This window comes from Mustela erminea, chromosome 14 (genome assembly GCF_009829155.1).
Source record: "Mustela erminea isolate mMusErm1 chromosome 14, mMusErm1.Pri, whole genome shotgun sequence".
NCBI lineage: Eukaryota > Metazoa > Chordata > Mammalia > Carnivora > Mustelidae > Mustela > Mustela erminea.
In genome coordinates, this window is record NC_045627.1 from 15,566,738 (window position 1) to 15,586,714 (window position 19,977).

Sequence of the window (19,977 nt, forward strand, 5' to 3'; positions counted from 1 at the left end):
GAAAGTATTCAGCGCCAGAAAATACTTTGTACATGTTGATATTCTTTAGCTCAGAATATGAGACTCAAAAAGTGAAATCATGTCCAAACGACTAGTTAATAAAATAGTCAAGAACATAACTTGGGTCTCTCCATTAATGCTTCTTGCTAGTTGAGAGCAATTCGGGGTGTCTATAAATGTTATAATATGATGAGTTCATTGAGATTTTCCCTTTTTGCCTTCTGGATTGAGCCGTGAACAAACCCCAGCTCAACTGCCAGACAGTTGTTGTCTTCCCATCGATCCTGAGTGGAGAAGAAGAACGCTTCCCCCCAGAGACCAATGTGGCAGCTTCCCAGTGGCTGTGGGAGTTCTCCATTCATCTGGACAGTGAGGAGGAAGCAATAGGCAGCATGGGGAAGGCATGTCAGCATGCTCACAGAAAACCTGTCAAGGTCAGAACAGAAATCTTCAGGGGCACAGAGAGCCACTGGGGGGCCAGGAGGTTGGTACCATCTTAGGAGAGAAAGTGGGACCTGTCACAGGCACAGACTCTCTCCTCCTGCAGCTCCTCATGAGACTGCCTTGAGTCGCCCAGAATGCCAGCTAAGCCATAAATCCACCCACTGGGTGAGCCCCCGAAACCTGTCCAACCCTGCTGGGAAACAACACATCCGGCCCTTGATGGCACCCTCATGATTGTTTGGCTGAGAATTGGTATTTTTAAATAAAGAGAGAGGGAAAAAAAACACCCTATTATTTCACAGTGGTAATTGACAACAAGTTCCTCCTGAGTAATTTCATGGTGCTCAGGGCGTGCCAGGGGTTTGATTTCACTCTTTACAGGAGCCTCAAACTTGCAGTACCAACACTATTTTTAATGGGCTGAAACATGCTTCAGAAATCTATATGGACATAGTTGAGCCTTTAGTTGAAATATCCTGATCCTGCAGCCCACTGAAAACTTCTGTCATTGCTTCTTTTTTCAAATTCCACTTTGGGAAAGAGAAAACGTCTGAAATTTGAGATCCAGAAAGATCCCAATGAAGAAAAAAAAAAAAAAAATATATATATATATATATATATATATATATATATATATATATATAAAGTGAGGAATGAAATATTCTTTAAAAATGGGTGGGGAGTGGGGCACCTGGGTGGCTCAGTGGGTTGAGCCTCTGCCTTTGGCTCAGGTCGTGATCTCAGGGTCCTGGGATGGAGCCCCATATCGGGTTCTCTGCTCAGCAGGGAGCCTGCTTCCCCCTCTCTCTCTGCCTGCCTCTCTACCTACTTGTGGTCTCTGTGTGTCAAATAAATAAATAAATTTAAAAAAAAATGGGTGGAGAGTGATTCCTGCAATCAAACATAATTGGGTAACTCTGCCTGTACGATACTGATTCTAGCAAATCACAATACATGTTACTGTGATAAAGGCTCTGAGAAGTCCTGCAGGAAGAGAGACTTGCTCATCACTGTTCTGAACACAGAATCCCCAAGAGGAAGTAGAACACAGCCTTTCCCTACCAGAACTTACATATACAAACACATTCCACCACTTGATAATGTCATAGTGCTATTTGATCCCACAGAGGGAGAATTTTGAGGAACAGATTTTTGAGAAACCCTGAGTTAAGAGAGAATTATGGTAGGGGTTCAGGAATAAACCATATCCTGCTTGACTTCAGCCTTTGTACCCCAATACCTTGATTATTCATTCAAGAAACATTTATTGAAAATTCAGTATGGATAACGGGCACAGGAGATGCAAAGATGAGAATTAGATACAAAGAAACAAGTAACAGAGCACTGTTGAAAGAGAATGTGATGGATAGATTGCAAAGATCTAGTTCCACCTCTTTTCTAACTAGAAGAAGAAAATGAGGGGAGGAGTCAAGATGGCGGAGAAGTAGCAGGCTGAGACTGCTTCAGCTAGCCGGAGATCAGCTAGATAGCTTATCTAAAGATTGCAAACACCTGAAAATCCATCGGCAGATCGAAGAGAAGAAGAAAAGCAATTCTGGAAACAGAAAAACAACCACTTTCTGACAGGTAGGACCGGCGGAGAAGTGAATCCAAAGCGACGGGAAGATAGACCCCGGGGGGAGGGGCCGGCTCCCGGCAAGCGGCGGAGCAACTGCGCACAAAATCAGGACTTTTAAAAGTCTGTTCCGCTGAGGGACATCGCTCCAGAGGCTAAACCGGGAAGAATCCCACGCGGGTTCAGCGTGGCCTCAGGTCCCGCAGGGTCACAGAAGGATCGGGGGTGTCTGAGTGTCGCAGACCTTGCGGGTATTGGAACGGGAAAGCCGGCTACAGAGACAGAGCCGACAGTAAGCTCACAGCTCGGTGTTACCTTGAACTGGTCGCAGGCTCGGTGAGCTCGGAGAGCGGCCGGAGGTCAGGCAGACGGGAGTAACTGGGCGCTGTTTTCTGAGGGCGCACTGAGGAGTGCGGCCCTGGGCTCTCGGCTCCTCCGGGCCGGAGACCAGGAGGCCGCCATTTGTATTCCCGTCCTCCAGAACTCTACGGAAAGCGCTCAGGGAACAAAAGCTCCTGAAAGCAAACCCGAGCGGATTACTCACCCCGGCCCCGGGTAAGGGCGGTGTCATTCCGCCTGGGGCAAAGACACTTGAGAATCACTACAACAGGCCCTTCCCCCAGAAGATCAACAAGAAATCCAGCCGAGACCAAGTTCACCTACCAAGGAGTGCGGTTTCAATACCAAGGAGAGCAGCAGAATTCCAGAAAAGGAGAAAGCCAGGCAGGGAACTCATGGCTTTTTCCCTGTGATTTTTTTTTTTTAGACTTGCAGTTAATTTAATATTTTTTTCTTTTTCATTTTTTGTTTTTTTTTTTTTTTTCTCGCCTTTGGGTAAATTTTTTTTTTTTTAACTGTTACCTTTTTCTTTTTTAACGATTTTTTACTAGTTTATCTAATATATATATTTGTTCTTTTTCACATTTTTCTTAGGTGTTTTCTTTTTTTTTTAATTCTTTTCTTTTCTTTTTTTTTCTTTTTTTTTTTCTTTCTTCGTTTTTGAACCTCTTTTTATCCCCTTTCTCCCCCCTCACGATTTTGGATCTCTTCTAATTTGGTTAAAGCATTTTTTCCTGGGGTTGTTGCCACCCTTTTAGTTTTTTACTTGCCCCTTCATATACTCTTATCTGGACAAAATGACAAGACGGAAAAATTCAACACAAAAAAAAGAACAAGAGGCAGTACCGAAGGCTAGGGACCTAATCAATACAGACATTGGTAATATGTCAGATCTAGAGTTCAGAATGACAATTCTCAAGGTTCTAGCCGGGCTTGAAAAAGGCATGGAAGATATTAGAGAAACCCTCTCGGGAGATATAAAAGCCCTTTCTGGAGAAATAAAAGAACTAAACTCTAACCAAGTTGAAATCAAAAAAGCTATTAATAAGGTGCAATCAAAAATGGAGACTCTCACTGCTAGGATAAATGAGGCAGAAGAAAGAATTAGTGATATAGAAGACCAAATGACAGAGAATAAAGAAGCTGAGCAAAAGAAGGACAAACAGCTACTGGACCACTAGGGGAGAATTCGAGAGATAAGTGACACCATAAGACGAAACAACGTTAGAATAATTGGGATTCCAGAAGAAGAAGAAAGAGAGAGGGGAGCAGAAGGTATACTGGAGAGAATTATTGGGGAGAATTTCCCCAATATGGCAAAGGGAAAGAGCATCAAAATTCAGGAGGTTCAGAGAATGCCCCTCAAAATCAATAAGAATAGGCCCACACCCCGTCACCTAATAGTAAAATTTACAAGTCTCAGTGACAAAGAGAAAATCCTGAAAGCAGCCCGGGAAAAGAAGTCTGTAACATACAATGGTAAAAATATTAGATTGGCAGCTGACTTATCCACAGAGACCTGGCAGGCCAGAAAGAGCTGGCATGATATTTTCAGAGCACTAAACGAGAAAAACATGCAGCCAAGAATACTATATCCAGCTAGGCTATCATTGAAAATAGAAGGAGAGATTAAAAGCTTCCAGGACAAACAAAAACTGAAAGAATTTGCAAATACCAAACCAGCTCTACAGGAAATATTGAAAGTGGTCCTCTAAGCAAAGAGAGAGCCTACAAGTGGTAGATCAGAAAGGAACAGAGACCATATACAGTAACAGTCACCTTACAGGCAATACAATGGCACTAAATTCATATCTCTCAATAGTTATCCTGAATGTTAATGGGATAAATGCCCCTGTCAAAAGACACAGGGTATCAGAATGGATAAAAAAACAAAACCCATCTATATGTTGCCTCCAAGAAACTCATTTTAAGCCCGAAGACACCTCCAGATTTAAAGTGAGGGGGTGGAAAAGAATTTACCATGCTAATGGACATCAGAAGAAAGCAGGAGTGGCAATCCTTACATCAGATCAATTAGATTTTAAGCCAAAGACTATAATAAGAGATGAGGAAGGACACTATATCATACTCAAAGGGTCTGTCCAACAAGAAGATCTAACAATTTTAAATATCTATGCCCCCAACGTGGGAGCAGCCAACTATATAAACCAATTAATAACAAAATCAAAGAAACACATCAACAATAATACAATAATAGTAGGGGACTTTAACACTCCCCTCACTGAAATGGACAGATCATCCAAGCAAAAGATCAGCAAGGAAATAAAGGCCTTAAACGACACACTGGACCAGATGGACATCACAGATATATTCAGAATATTTCATCCCAAAGCAACAGAATACACATTCTTCTCTAGTGCACATGGAACATTCTCCAGAATAGATCACATGCTCGGTCCTAAATCAGGACTCAACCGGTATCAAAAGATTGGGATCATTCCCTGCATATTTTCAGACCACAATGCTCTAAAGCTAGAACTCAACCACAAAAGGAAGTTTGGAAAGAACCCAAATACATGGAGACTAAACAGCATCCTTCTAAAGAATGAATGGGTCAACTGGGAAATTAAAGAAGAATTGAAAAAAATCATGGAAACAAATGATAATGAAAATACAACGGTTCAAAATCTGTGGGACACAACAAAGGCAGTCCTGAGAGGAAAATACATAGCGGTACAAGCCTTTCTCAAGAAACAGGAAAGGTCTCAGGTACACAACCTAACCCTACACCTAAAGGAGCTGGAGAAAGAACAAGAAAGAAACCCTAAGCCCAGCAGGAGAAGAGAAATCATAAAGATCAGAGCAGAAATCAATGAAATAGAAACCAAAAAAACAATAGAACAAATCAACGAAACTAGGAGCTGGTTCTTTGAAAGAATTAATAAAATTGATAAACCCCTGGCCCGACTTATCAAAAAGAAAAGAGAAAGGACCCAAATAAATAAAATCATGAATGAAAGAGGAGAGATCACAACTAACACCAAAGAAATACAAACTATTATAAGAACATACTATGAGCAACTCTACGCCAATAAATTTGGCAATCTGGAAGAAATGGATGCATTCCTAGAAACATATAAACTACCACAACTGAACCAGGAAGAAATAGAAAGCCTGAACAGACCCATAACCAGTAAGGAGATCGAAACAGTCATTAAAAATCTCCAAACAAACAAAAGCCCAGGGCCAGACGGCTTCCCGGGGGAATTCTACCAAACATTTAAAGAAGAACTAATTCCTATTCTCCTGAAACTGTTCCAAAAAATAGAAATGGAACGAAAACTTCCAAACTCATTTTATGAGGCCAGCATCACCTTGATCCCAAAACCAGACAAGGATCCCACCAAAAAAGAGAGCTATAGACCGATATCCTTGATGAACACAGATGCGAAAATACTCAACAAAATACTAGCCAATAGGATTCAACAGTACATTAAAAAGATTATTCACCATGACCAAGTAGGATTTATTCCAGGGCTGCAAGGTTGGTTCAACATCTGCAAATCAGTCAATGTGATACAACACATCAATAAAAGAAAGAACAAGAACCATATGATACTCTCAATAGATGCTGAAAAAGCATTTGACAAAGTACAGCATCCCTTCCTGATCAAAACTCTTCAAAGTGTAGGGATAGAGGGCACATACCTCAATATCATCAAAGCCATCTATGAAAAACCCACCGCAAATATCATTCTCAATGGAGAAAAACTGAAAGCTTTTCCGCTAAGGTCAGGAACACGGCAGGGATGTCCATTATCACCACTGCTATTCAACATAGTACTAGAGGTCCTAGCCTCAGCAATCAGACAACAAAAGGAAATTAAAGGCATCCAAATCAGCAAAGAAGAAGTCAAATTATCACTCTTCGCAGATGATATGATACTATATGTGGAAAACCCAAAAGACTCCACTCCAAAACTGCTAGAACTTATACAGGAATTCAGTAAAGTGTCAGGATATAAAATCAATGCACAGAAATCAGTTGCATTTCTCTACACCAACAGCAAGACAGAAGAAAGAGAAATTAAGGAGTCAATCCCATTTACAATTACACCCAAAACCATAAGATACCTAGGAATAAACCTAACCAGAGACACAGAATCTATACTCAGAAAACTATAAAGTACTCATGAAAGAAATTGAGGAAGACACAAAGAAATGGAAAAATGTTCCATGCTCCTGGATTGGAAGAATAAATATTGTGAAAATGTCTATGCTACCTAAAGCAATCTACACATTTAATGCATTTCCTCTCAAAGTACCATCCATCTTTTTCAAAGAAATGGAACAAATAATGCTAAAATTTATATGGAACCAGAAAAGACCTCGAATAGCCAAAGGGATATTGAAAAAGAAAGCCAACGTTGGTGGCATCACAATTCCAGACTTCAAGCTCTATTACAAAGCTGTCGTCATCAAGACAGCATGGTACTGGCACAAAAACAGACACATAGATCAATGGAACAGAATAGAGAGCCCAGAAATAGACCCTCAACTTTATGGTCAACTAATCTTCGACAAAGCAGGAAAGAATGTCCAATGGAAAAAAGACAGCCTCTTCAATAAATGGTGCTGGGAAAATTGGACAGCCACATGCAGAAAAATGAAATTGGACCATTTCCTTACACCACACACAAAAATAGACTCAAAATGGATGAAGGACCTCAATGTGCGAAAGGAATCCATCAAAACCCTTGAGGAGAACACAGGCAGCAACCTCTTTGACCTCTGCCGCAGCAACATCTTCCTAGGAACAACACAAAAGGCAAGGGAAGCAAGGGCAAAAATGAACTATTGGGATTTCATCAAGATCAAAAGCTTTTGCACAGCAAAGGAAACAGTTAACAAAATCAAAAGACAACTGACAGAATGGGAGAAGATATTTGCAAACGACATATCAGATAAAGGACTAGTGTCCAAAATCTATAAAGAACTTAGCAAACTCAACACCCAAAGAACAAATAATCCAATCAAGAAATGGGCAGAGGACATGAACAGACATTTCTGCAAAGAAGACATACAGATGGCCAACAGACACATGAAAAAGTGCTCCATATCACTCGGCATCATGGAAATACAAATCAAAACCACAATGAGATATCACCTCACACCAGTCAGAATGGCTAAAATCATCAAGTCAGGAAATGACACATGCTGGTGAGGATGCGGAGAAAGAGGAACCCTCCTCCACTGTTGGTGGGAATGCAAGCTTGTGCAGCCACTCTGGAAAACAGCATGGAGGTTCTTCAAAATGTTGAAAATAGAACTGCCCTATGACCCAGCAATTGCACTATTGGGTATTTACCCTAAGGATACAAACGTAGTGATCCAAAGGGGCACATGCACCCGAATGTTTATAGCAGCAATGTCCACAATAGCCAAACTATAGAAAGAACCTAGATGTCCATCAACAGATGAATGGATCAAGAAGATGTGGTATATATACACAATGGAATACTATGCAGCCATCAAAAGAAATGAAATCTTGCCATTTGCGACAACATGGATGGAACTAGAGGGTATCATGCTTAGCGAAATAAGTCAAGCAGAGAAAGACAACTATCATATGATCTCCCTGATATGAGGAAGTGGTGATGCAACATGGGGGCTTAAGTGGGTAGGAGAAGAATAAATGAAACAAGATGGAATTGGGAGGGAGACAAACCATAAGTGACTCTTAATCTCACAAAACAAACTGAGGGTTGCTGGGGGGAGGGGGTTTGGGAGAAGGGGGTGGGATTATGGACATTGGGGAGGGTATGTGCTTTGGTGAGTACTGTGAAGTGTGTAAACCTGGTGATTCACAGACCTGTACCCCTGGGGATAAAAATATATGTTTATAAAAAATAAAAAATTAATTAAAAAAAAAAAAGAAGAAGAAGAAAATGAGACTCAGAGAAATTACACGATTTGTGTCTGGATGTGAAACACTAAGTCACCTCTTCTACTCTGAAGCCCCTTCCCTTAGAACATCAACATGACTAGAATAAACATTTAACCTAGAGGAGGAAAAACGGTTCTAGATTCCAGTGCCATAAGTTAAAGGCATCTGCAAATGCCCTCAAAGTGGGGGTCTCTAACTGCATCCGTTTTAGGGAAAGGGAAGAAATTCAGATGGCGTCTTTCTGGGAAATACATCAAAAGGAAATTTGATAAGCTAGATGTCCTGCCTTGAGATGATGTTGGACACTCAAACCTGGTCCCTGCATTAAGCGGAAACAGACCTGCAGTAACCACATTCAAGGTCACTCACTGGGTTCCTTCTGGGATTCAGTGGCCGTGACAGTGCCCCAGAGTTTATGAGAGACGCTGTTCTCATTCTGTCATGCTGAGTGCTCAGTGGGCCCACTGTGCGTTCACAGTAAGAGCTCTCCGTGGGTTTGGTTTCGTTTTCTCTTCTGTGTTTGAGGATGGGTCTTCCGTATAGAGTGTGATCTTTTCTTCCTTCCAGACCTCGAAGAGTTCATTCATTCTTAGGGCTTTGATTATGACCTGTGTGCGGGGGCTCCCACATTAGTGGGTCAAGGTGTCCCCCTCCTCTCAAACTTGCTGTTGGGTATTTTCATAAGTCTCTACACCTTCTCCTGGGACTCTTCCCTCAAAGCCTGCTCTCCTCCCAGTTTCCCTCTTTCCATCCAGATGTTTCCCATGGTTCCACGTCCCCTCGTTTCCATTCTCCAAGGCACTTAGCTTTGAAGGCACAGAGCTTTTGGTTTCTCCTCTCTACTTCACACAGGCAATAAGAAACAAGCCCTTTCTTCCTTGAAATGTCTCCTGTAACTATCTTTTCCTTCCCTTCTCTTTGCTACCCACATAGAAGAGGTCTTGCCCACTGTGGTGGGACCATAGTCTCTAGTAACCGGCCACCGTTCACTCCCTGCCCTGGTCCTCTCATGCTCCCAAGCATTCTCATCCCAGCCAGGAGCTCTAGTTCGCTGACATTAAAACAAAACCACCCTGAAACAAGCACTCTTGGGATGCTATATATTTTTAAAATGTATATATTTATTTTCGAGTGGGGGATGGAGAGAGTCAGCACAGGGAGGGGCAGAAGGAAAAAAAAAGAGAGAAATTCCCCAGCCGACTCCGCACTGAGCGGGGAGCCCAGCACGGGGCTGGATCCCAGGACCCTGCAATCATGACCTGAGCTGAAATCAAGAATCGGATGCTTAATCAACTGAGCCCCCCAGGGCCCCCAGGATGCCAGATATTTCTAAGTTCCCCAGGTAATCTTCATGTTCTGCCAAAGGAAAAAATACTTTGCACCCAGTGGGCGTTCCAAGCATGGTGGTCTCTGCGGTCACAGTATCTCCTGGGACACATTCTCAGTCTCCTCATCAGCCACAAGTAGCCCCCACCTCTTTCCTGTTTACCACACGCCAGACATCTGCTCAGCACTCGATGCCAATGCTTTTGCGTAGCTACCATGAGACTCTTTTCACAGGCAAGAGATCTTCTGCTGTCCACATCTAAAATCCTTATCAGCAAACGACTTCCCATCTCTCCCATCAGCTGGCAGGACACATCACATCTGAGCCCTTTAAAATCTTAATTTGCACATACCTTGTTTCCTTTACTTATTTGAACATCCATGGAAATAATCAAGTCATTGGGGGAAAAGAGTGAGCCGTGAAAGAAAGGCATGTCTCTGTCAGACACAACTGGAGGTAGCAGGTGGAAAAAGCACCGAAAGGTGTCTTAAACAGAAGCGAAACTGCTTATTTTGGACCTGGGCGCTGCCCATCCGTGCGCTGGAACACGCTGTTAACATCAACCTCAAGGCCAACCATGTGGTTTAGTCTCCTTTTGCATTTTGAACAGAAGTGTTAGAGACCATCCCATACCCTCCCAGAGGAGAGCTCTCAGACCCCTCTCCAGCTCACTCCTCTAATGGCTACTACCACTCTGTGGGCCCTACAGAGCCCTATGTCTGCACTTGTCTCCATCCCAGAAGGGCAAAATCAGCGGAGGGGTGGTGGGATTACTGCAAAAGAAGTAAAGATAATCCCAGGCAAGGACTTTTTATCCAGGAAAAGTCTCCATCTAGCCGTCATCACGGCTCTGCACAATCTCCTCTTAATAACTCCAGGGCCGGAATGTTGCAGAGATTAAACCTGGTGAGGAATTCAATGCTTTGTCGCCCTGATGTGGAGTGCTCTAAACTAGAGAAGGAGGGGCAGTTAGAGGGCAGAGGAGGGAGAAGAAGAGAAGAGGAAAGCAGGACAAAAGACAGCATATTCTGCAATCTTTCTGCTAAGAGCCTTTGTTCCATCAGGACGTTGTTTGGTGATCTAGACAAGGCATAATAACATACTGTATCTGCTCGGTTTATTACGTGTATGTGTCATGGGTGTACATGCATATTATGGACTCTAAAATATATAGACTACGTGCCAGAGACAGAGGATTGAAGGCAAATACTTCTGACTCAGTGAGAGTTTGCTTTCTCTCAGGCAAGTCGGCCTTCGGGCACCCTGACTGTGTCCGTCATCTCCAGCCAAGCAGTGATTTTGAGAAGAGGCCAGTTCATAAAGTAGAAATAATTAAAACATAAGAAAATAAAACATAACTATGTTAATTCTTGCTTTCAAGAACCTGGACAAAGAACAAGCCAAAAGATTCTCCTTGTCATCTAGTGTCAAGTATATTTCCTGAGAGTGCATTTAGGGAGGGGTGGGTTGAGAAACTGACCAGTGTATTACTGAAGAGAAACATTGTTGCATATTCACTTCCTATTTGCCCAACGTGCTAAGGCAAACTGGCTACTGTGGCTGTTTTCTGAAACATGTTCTATGTTAATGAAATATTCATAGGGAAGGTCTTCCACAGTAGAATTTAAAACAGAACAAAAAGTTACAGAGTTAAACACGAGTTCAAATCTTGCCTCTGCCCCCTGGGAGCTGTGTGATCTAGTATGCCTCCCTTAAACTAATCTGTAAGATGGAATAATGATTCCTACCTTGTAAGTTTTGTCCTGTACGCATTCAACACAGAAAACTTTATTGTCTGTCATTTACAAGTACATAACTCAGTAGTGGTTTTAAATTCTTCTAAGAATTTAAGTTCTTAGCCTCTAGGTTCTTCCTACCTACTGCAGAATAGATGGGATCATAGCTATGCCAAGGGAACAAATGACGGAAGGAGACTGCCTCTGGAAGGTCATCTTAACTCCCTGCAGGGTCCATGAAAGAAAGACAATCAGTTATAACCAATCAAGCTCCCACAGAGCCTTGGAGAATAGGTTATTTCTCAATAATAGAATTCTTTTAAAAGAAGGAAGTTTGTCTTTCCCTAAGGGAAAAGGGGATATTCATCCAAAGCATGTTCAGGACCATTTGTTGCCTCTGGGTGAGCTCCATGCTGCAGGAAGCATCTTAGAGCCCTCAACTCCAGCATGGCCACATCTGTGCTCTCTCACTGACCACCTGAGCTAGTGCCAGTCGCCGTACACTGGACCCTTAGCCATTCACTCACTCACTCAGCAGCTGTCTGTTAGTTAGTTTGTTTTAAGAATACTACAGCAAGTTATGATATGTACAAGGAAGGGAGAGGAGGACACGTCTGCCCCAGGACTGTGCCTTGAAAGCAATAATGGACAATTTCGATAAGTCTCAAAATCTTATCCCATACGTTCCTTGTTGCCACAGTTTCAGACATCCATGGAAACCATCAGAGACAGAAGAAGATGGGGATAGTGAAATGCACATTTTTATTAAGTAACACTGAGGTGCTAAGAGGATTAAAAAAAAAAAAGCAAGGGATCAAAAACAAAGGAAACTTCCTATTTAAAATAGGCATTGCCTTCAAGAATATTTCATCTCATTGAGAAAACTGGGCATGTGTGTACAAAGAGGTAATACCTTAAGATAACAATTCTAGAAAAGTCAAAGCTCTATTCTTTCAACTTTCCTGAGGGTAACAAATAAATAAAGTTATAAGCAGGCTATGTTCACTTTCACCTGAGTGTCTTAAATGGTATTTGTATTATCAGAAAGAGCTGAAGGCAGGGATGGGTATCCTGATCTGAAACGGATAGGAAATTCTCTGCCAAACAAAAAGGATTTGGGTTGAGTTTGGTCATTGAGTTTGACAGTGAAGAAATAGGTCATTGTTGACCTTGGAGAGACAGTGTCACCAGAGGGCAGAGAATGAAAGTCTCTTTTAAGGGGATTAAAAAATAATTATCTAATTGGTGAAGGGAGATATATTTGAGAAACGTGTGCATGCACTGAAAAAAGACAAAAGGAGAAAATATGGCAAATCTCATGATTATCGATGAGACAAGTTGCCTTCATTTCTTATCTGAGTAGGTGGCGCCCAACCCGGTGTTAGGTGTTTAATCAGAACTGGCCCAGGGGATTCTCATGTAATAACCATCATGAGTTTTGTCATCCTATTTTACAGAGGTAAAGACTGAGGCTGAGATACTGAGTGAGTTCAAGGTCTCACAGCAAGAGGAAGTGGTAAAACTAGGATTTGAACCCTGTTCTGTGTGACTCCAGGGTCAGTGCTCATCCTCCTCAGTCAGAGTGTTTCCCTGACCAGTAGAACTTAGATAAACAGGAGAGTGTGTCGGGAAGGGGAGACCATTATGCTATACAACTCGGTTATCAAAGTGTCATGTTTTGTGAGGAAAGGAAAAGGTTGGCTCTAGCAAGGATTACTGGTTGTTCCCAACAGACTTTCCCACCTTCTTGCATTGGTAATAAAGCCCTGAGTCTTAGCCAGGTATGCACAGTGCCTAGCTATAGTAAAGCATCCATTTCCTAGCCTCCTTTGTGCTCAGGTGTGGACATGTGACTAAATTCTGACCCATAAGATTTAAGTGGAAGCTCTTTCTACAACTTCCAGAAAGTGTCCTTATACAGAAGGACTGTGTCCTTCTTCAGCCTTTCCTGCTTCTTTCTGGGTGGGCTGTGGATTTGACGGTGGGACCTGAAATGGCTAATCTGTATCCAGGGCGACCTTGGAAATGGAGATCATACAAAGCAGAGCAACAAGATGGAAGAGATCTGGGTCTCTGGGCACTTGGTGAAGCAAACATATCATTCTTGTCCTGGGATTTGAAATGAGAGAGAAATCAGTGTCTGTGTAGTTTGTCATACTTATTTTAGGCTACAGTGTTACTGCCAATTGCACTTAATCCTAATTAGAACATAGTCTATATTGATGTGAGCTGGGTGTCTATAGGTGATTAGTGGGAGAGCAGGACAGGGGAAAAAAATGGAGATCATGGAGAACTTCTCGAATCAAGGTAAGGCACCTGTTAGTGATTTTGTAGGGTTTCTTGGGAGACAAGTATAGTAAAAGTGGCATTTCCCAAGACAGAATCACTCTGGCTGCATTCTGTATATATATATTTTGTCTTTTGTAGAGTGTCTTAGTCTGGAGAACTAAGGGAAGATCATGCCCATGAGCCAGGTGTGAGGTATTCAGGGCCTCATTGAGGGGAAAGGACTGAGTCAGGACCCGAAGCTGTCGGGTTGATATTTGGGTCGGGATACAGAGTAGTCCATGGTGACTGAGATATCTCTGTGACAGGCCAAAACAGAGAAGTCAGCAAGTGAATGAGAAATCAAAGAGGTACAGAGACCTGTGTGTTGGCATTATGAAGCTGGAGATGACAGCAACAGGTCTAGCAGAAGACAGCTGTTCTGTCCATGCTTGTAGCTCAATAGAGGACAGCTCGAAAAATAGAAGTTTGGACAATGGTAAGCATAAAGGATAGAGTTGAAACTGTAACATTAGATGAGTTTGTCAAAGAATGTGCTAGAAGAATCAGACCAAAATCACAAGTACCAGAGGGAAAAAGAGGCACCAGAGGGAAAAAGAAGTGATGAGGAGAGAGAGGAGGATGAGGTAAATCAGTATGATACGTTGTCTTCAAGCCCAAGGAGAGAGCTTCCATCAATGGTGGAATGTGCCAGAAATGAAGACTAAAAGAGAAATGGTCATTGAGTTTGACAGTGAAGAAATAGGTCATTGTTGACCTTGGAGAGACAGTGTCGCCAGAGGGCAGAGAATGAAAGTCTATTTTAAGGGGATTAAAGAATAATTATCTAATTGGTGAAGGGAGATATATTTGAGAAACGTGTGCATGCACTGAAAAAAACAAAAAAGGAGCTAGCAAGCTAGTCCAAGAGGACAGTGGTGTCAGTGTCTTTCTTGGGATGGGGGCCCTACATGGATTACTTAGCAGTGAGATACATGGGGAGGAGCCACCCCTCTAGCCTTGGTATCTTCATGCATCGAATGAAACATCTACCACGTGGGATCGTGGCAAAAATAAATGAATGTGTGAAAACACACAGCCCGGGGCCAGTCGGGGAATGGTTACCCACCAAACATCTACTGAGTCCTCAAGACCTTCAGATGAACTCTCCCATTTCATGGCTCACTCTTAGGCCTCACTGATTGCCCCTCAGAGGAACGTCCCTGTGCTCTTGGAGACCACAGGCGGGCTCACGGTCAACCCAGACCAACCCTTTAAGGCAACAGTCCGATTGCACCTGTGCCCTGAGTCCCATGTGGCTGCAGATTTTCCAGCAGCTTTGGAGGCCCCGTGGCAGGAGAGAGAACCCTCAGAAGTGGAGACCAGAACAGTTCCTGCAGCTCTCCAGCACCGGAAGGGTAGACAAGGGCCCTCCCATGCAGTGGCCAGGCCACGTGCGAAGCCCAAACAGACTTTATTCCCCTTAATTCATCTTAGAAAGTGGGCACAATAATCTTCATTTCACACGTGAGAAACCAGAGGCTCAGAAGAGTTTCCCAAGCTGTGCAGAGCTCAGGGGAGGTGGAAGAGGGTCTGGAGCTCAGTTGGGGCCTACAACTCGTGAGTTGTGTTGTCACTCCAGAGCACACTTTCTGGTGAGGTGTGGGTGGAGACCTGGAACTTTCCTTGTGCTCCCCCTACCCCTTGAGGGCTGCCCAGGCAGAGGGCAGCCCTGACCCCGCAGTGAGAGGGGGACTGTCATAGGATGACGGCAGTGACACTCACGTAACTATGTTCGAGGGCAGCCAGAATGAAGAATGAGCCTGTCCCCAAATAGGGAGGGGCCAACGGAGGTCAATGGCCCAAGTAACAGAGCCTGAGCCCAGCTCTGTCACCTCATTTTTCTGGAGGCAGAACTGGACCAGACCCACGGACCACAGCTTGAACTTCCACACAGACTGGCAAATCATGATACATTCTATGCCACCAGAAGCCTCTACGTCATGGACACCGAGACAGCTTTGGCTTCTCTGGCCCCACAGTCCCTGTGGCGGCGGCTGGGCCCCCAAGGGACCCCACCCACCTTAGACACCTCGGACCAGCTGCTCTCCGAAGCAGGCCTGAGACTTACCTCTCGATGAAGTAAGTGAAAAGATGAAAGACGAAGGTGATCATTTCAGTCAGGCTTATACATAATTATGCATTCGTCAGTCAGAACCTTAATTACCCAGAGATAAAGGTGCCATTAGCGTTGGGGGAAAACTGGCTCCAGCAAAATGCATTTCTTTTGTCTCCCAGCCAGGGACAACTAACTGTTAGCCTCCGAAGGGCTTAGGAGGGAGACTCCAACCTAAACCATAAAAGGCCCTCAGCCGTTAAAAAAAAAAAAAAAGATGCCACTGAGTTAGGGCAGCATTTGTGGGCAACGTGGGCCAGTTGGGGGACCTGGAAACATTTCCCGGGTGAGGACATGCTTCCCTGCACTGTGGAGAACGGAGAAGCATTGGCCCGGTTCCCTGGAGGCATGCAGAACGCGGTGGAGGGTAACTCTGGAGACTTCCTTAAAGTTTGACCTTGTCCCCCGCACCCCTCCACAACTGCCGCCTCATGAAATGCAGATCTCACATTCCACCCAAGTTCTATGGGATCAGAAATCGAATTCTCCCATGATGCCCTCGGGGGCTTTCTACGCACATCCAAGGGTCAGACATGGTTTAGAGATCCTCATACTCAGGACAACGTCCCTGTTGCTCATTATTAAAAACAAGGAGGCATTTTTTTTCTTCTATTTATCTGTGTGTTAAAGAGGAACTTGGAAGCAGAAGAGTGCGTGTGTGTGTGTGTGTGTGTGTGTGTGTGTAGTGTGTGTATGGAGTATTTTTCTTTTCTTTCTTTTTTTTTTTTAACATCTGGCAGGAGAAATAGATTTTTCTCTTCCAGGGCTGCTTTAAAAGGTAAATATAATTGAATGGGGGCAAAGTAGGGGTGGAAGTGAAGACCGTAAAACACACACAATGTCAAATTGAAATGATTAATAAGGCTCCGGGGCAAGGCATCCCCGGGTGTGCTGTGAGATGCGACAGACAGATCAGGGCAAAAGCTAGCGAATCCATTTCAGTGCCTCTCTTGCCTAAGGGCTGGGACAGGCAGCAACAGAGAGAAAACCACTTCACAATGAGAAGAGGAAACGGGCAAGAAAGAAACCTCAGAAGGAGACAGGGTGAGAAGGAATCATGTGGGGAGAGAGATTGCTTGGGTGGCGAGGTTATAGGTGTGGTGGGATGTTCCGGCGGCCTCTAGAGGGTGCTCACAAGATCGGATTAACAGACCGTAAATGTCAGGCATCCAACCCAGAGTTTTGAATAATTAACCATAGCTCTGAGGTCTGAAGACAGATTTAGCTTTTCGTGCTAATGCAGCCACTTAGAAATGTCCGTTTGGATGCAATGCAGATTTTCTCACTGGGCCTCAACTTCTTCATCTGTAAAATGGGATGATTCTCTCACTCTCACCAAGATTAAATGAGCTATTTCCTATTAAACCTTAACACAATGCCTGGTCCACACTACATTCTCAAAATCAGTGCTGTTGCTGTTTCGTATTTCTCCAGAAAGCATTCCCAGCATGATTAAATCCCCAGCAAACATCTTCTCTTGGCCCTGCCCTTAATCTCCATTCTAAAGGAGGGGTGGGAAGTGATTGCACTGCCTCTTAGTGCTCCCAGAGTATGATCTCTTACCCCATTCATTTGATCTTTCAGCAACATTGAGAGCTTACTGCCTATCAAGCATACTAACCAATGAAACAGGACCACCGGCATCTGAGCATCAGTGAAAAGAGCACCGTGCAGATGTCCAAAACCAGAAGAGCGTTTTGCCTCCTCTCAACCACGTGCACCTGCATTTTCTATGACCCAGCTCTGAAGATGTGCAGGAAAGGGTTTGAGCCTACCCCTGGGCCCCCTGGGAGTGAGTGTATGCTCCGAGGAATGACTCCAGTCCGAGCTGAACAGCTCTGCAATCCCTGTGCCTCATGGAACATTCCCTCCAGGCCACGGGACACAGGCCAGGGAAGCCAGGCTCAGCCGCTCTTCAAGTGGCTTCTTAGCCCTGCCACGTCCTCTTCATCCCAGACCAGACCGTCTGCCATGCACACTCACGTCTTTTGACCCTAACGTGATGGAATGAGAAAGCAGGCAGATCTGCACAATTCCACTTTCTGGGGATAGCGGGTGTGGAGGAGGCCTTGAGAGCAATGCTCTGTGGCTGGTGAGTGGCCAGTGTCCTTGTCAGGGGCTGCCAACACAGGAAGAGACCCCATGGAAGTGCCGAGGTACCGTCCTCAATCACCAGACTCTGAGCTCAGGCAAACCAGGATCTGAACACCTCTTCTGAGGTGGGAGTCCTTGGCCTTAGTGGATTGCTCTCCTTAGGCCTCAGTTTCCTTGCCTGTAAAATGGGGATCATATTAGTAACTTCTGTATAGTCAGGGCTCTGGCAGGAACAGATGACACACTCAGATTAGAGAATTTAACAGAGTTTAATGAAGGAACTACTTACAAAGTAACGAGCAGAGAGTAGAGAAATATGGGGGCCTGTGTACTATCCCAGGGTTAGAAAGAGCAGGGTCACCATTACCCAGGACTGAAGGACAAGAGGGCAGAAGAAGAGAGAGACACGCCCTAGAAGTAGCTGTGAATGCGAATGGAGAGAGGCAACCAGCCAGGGTAACTCTGAAAGGTAGGGATTGGCTCACCTTTGTCTTCTGCCCTCCTTGACTGAACCTAACTGGAAGCCAAAGGTAAGGCAACCTACTGATACCATTCCTATGGCTTAGTCTCCTGGGACACAAAACAGGGCGGATCTGAAGAGCAAACTGAAAATACCCAAATCTCATGGGGTCATGATAGAGATTAAATGAGATCACACAGTTGAACATGGGATAAATATTATCTCCAACAATGACCCTTTTCTTTCACCAGTGAGGAAACGGAGACTTTTCAAACTTTCCGTGAGTTACCTGGAATTGGAACAATGGCTGGTTATTGGTCTTTGAATGCCACCTCCCAGGTATCGGGACAATGACAAGGGGGCTTAGCAGGTGAATGGATCTACTAGAAGAAAGATTTCAGGCTGTCAGTGAAATTGGGCACATGCCCACTCTTTGTAGCCTCCGTAGTAGGTCCAGTGGGAGGGATTAACAGGAAATCTCACCACCTAAAATATTTATGGGATAAAGAGGGGATTTGGGCTAGACACAAGAGTCTACAAGAATACAAAACCAAATAATGTGCAAATTATAGGTCTGTCTTGACATAATCTAAGCTGACTTGGAGCTAAGTAGCGTCCATCAGAACCTACACTTCCATGTACCCGTGAGCTCAACAGTGGTAGACTTGGGTAACATCACCAGCATTGTCCCCAGAGCAATCTGAAACTTGACCAGTGGGTGGCTGTTGGCATGGACTGTGCCACCTGTCCCATTCAGGGGCATCATGCGGAGTCTGACTATGAGGAGACCTGCCTTCTCAGGGAGGAAGAGCTTGTTGGGTCAGCCCGCTAGACTCTCAAGGCCTCTGGGGTTTGCCTTGCTTCCACCTTGGAGCTCAATCTAATGATGCTTGCATCTTGCACCTAAGTCTTGTTTTGGAGATGATCACCTAGAAAGGGCCATGGCCACCAGGACTCCTGCCGGATCATACAAACATCTATTACCCCTTCCGAAAACAAGAAATCACCCCACTCCTGTCCAACTAGCTCCCCCACCAAGACCCTACTAAATACCAGTGTTGTCTCAGGACCTGACAAGTCATTTAATTAATCCCTTGTCATGAGAAACCTTTCTTCTGGACCCAGAGTGATGTGTATGGAAACTTGCTTTATATTATTTACTTTGACTTTCTTGGGGGCAACTACAGGCCATTTGTCAGATACCCCGTTTTTGCCATTGGCTCCCTCTGCTCTTGGCTTCCACCACTGCTGGCGGTCTACCACGGCTCTGCACCTGGCAATAAACCACAACCCACTTTAGCCCCAGAAGAGTAAACATCAACATATTGCAAAAATCTTGGCCTCATACGCAAACCCCTATAGCACTTACTCATACCTGAATTGTTTCATCCAGAGCTCATCTAATGGGCAAACACAGGAGTTGAAACATCTCCTCATTATGGTCAACCTCAGGGAGCACCAGAACCAGTAACCTCCAGGGATGGTCGCCAATTTGGACCCGCGGGGAGTGGGGTAGGGGTTGCTCAACCTGCAGACAGCCACCGGCTTGTTCAACAAGAGCGCAAGCAACTCTCCCCATGGGTGCATCCAAGCCAAGCTTATCCCAATGGCAACTTGGGTTTTCAATGCACTGCTAACAACTGCAGTTTGAG

The 19,977-nt window shown here is 44.3% G+C and overlaps 1 pseudogene; it reads left to right on the forward strand.

Annotated features, from left to right (window-relative positions):
- Positions 1–19,977, forward strand: part of LOC116573607 — a 922,392-nt pseudogene that overhangs the window by 576,733 nt on the left and 325,682 nt on the right.